Source organism: Enhydra lutris, unplaced genomic scaffold (assembly GCF_002288905.1).
Source record: "Enhydra lutris kenyoni isolate GAN:26980312 unplaced genomic scaffold, ASM228890v2 scaffoldscaffold36, whole genome shotgun sequence".
Classification (NCBI taxonomy): domain Eukaryota; kingdom Metazoa; phylum Chordata; class Mammalia; order Carnivora; family Mustelidae; genus Enhydra; species Enhydra lutris.
Genome location: NW_019154120.1, coordinates 8,908,397 through 8,909,948, shown reverse-complemented (window position 1 = coordinate 8,909,948; position 1,552 = coordinate 8,908,397).

Below are 1,552 nucleotides of genomic sequence, written 5' to 3'. Positions count from 1 at the left end.
TCCCACATCGGGCTCTCTGCTCAGCAGGGATCCTGCTTCCCTCTCTCTCTGCCTGCCTCTCTGTCTACTTGTGATCTCTCTCTCTGTCAAATAAATAAATAAAAATCTTTAAAAAAAAATAAATAAAACCTGAAAGTCTTTTCATTGACAACCAACAAGGAAACAGGGATGTCCATCCCACAACCTCAAGGAACTAACTTCTGCCAACGCTCTCTGATTAAAAAGTTCCCCCCTAGGCGCCTGGGTGGCTCAGTGGGTTAAGCCGCTGCCTTCGGCTCAGGTCATGATCTCAGAGTCCTGGGATCGAGCCCCGCATCGGGCTCTCTGCTCTCTAGGGGAGCCTGCTTCCTCCTCTCTCTCTCTGCCTGCCTCTCTGCCTGCTTGTGATCTCTCTGTCAAATAAATAAATAAAATCTTTAAAAAAAAAAAAAAAAAGTTCCCCCCTAGAACGTATAGAAAACAATGCAGCTCCGTCAACAACTTGGCTATAGCCAAGTGAGACCCATGGCAGATTTCTGACCTCCAGAATTCTAAGATAATATATGGGTGTTGTATAAACCAGTGAATTTGTTGTAATTTCTTGCGTGACAATGGGGAACCACCACAATGCTACTGCTCTGCCACTTGGATTTGATACTCTAATAAAGGCTGAAACCAGTTGCATTCAATTTTCATACAACACTTGGTTAGGGCTGTTATCAACAGAATTCCAATCAGCAGGATGAGGCCAACTAGCACCACTGACCTCAGCATGCCCCTCAGATCTCATCCTCAGTGTTAGGTCTATTTCAGATAACTGTTTAACCTTCTTTTCTTTTCTTATGGCATGTTACACTCCAATAGTAGGATTAATCCAGACACGGTGAGAAGTGTTGACAACCCTACCTGTCCTCCTTGTGCAGCTAGGATGTAGCTTATGGGTTTTTCATTTTAACCCATAGAAGGGTAACTGATCTAGGGTTTGTGCTATCGCACTGTGGATATAGGCTACTCCAGTTTGGGATTTGCTGTTGAACTTGCTTTGGATTAGTATTACATTGGTTTGTTTAAGCCACAAGAACGTTGACACAAAATATTGGCAGCTTCGATAACCATGCATAGCAAAACTCAGAATCACTTGGGGGCCAGGAGAAGCGTATGAATTTGCACCAGTCCAAAGAAACAAAGTTGTCCCGCTCTGCCTATGTGTGAATGCACGAAGGTGGTCTGCGATTATAAGCAGTTGTTGGTGGCATAAAGCCCAGTCCACCTGGCTACACCCACATGCTTTTCTGTTCCCTGGAGGGCCTGAACGGAGAAGACATACTCTATGGTGAGTCAGATGGCTAGCTGCAACTCTTGCTTGGCATAGGTGGACCAGGTGATTGTTTTACCAGGCTGCAGTGATAAATTTTAAAATAATATACAGGAATAATATACAGAAAACAGCTTCTATTAATTGAGCACTAATTGAATATGTACCATGCCTTGTGTTGGGTGTAACACAAATATGGCACCATATAAAATCTGCTGATAGTATTTTTTTAAGGATTTATTTATTTATTTATTTATT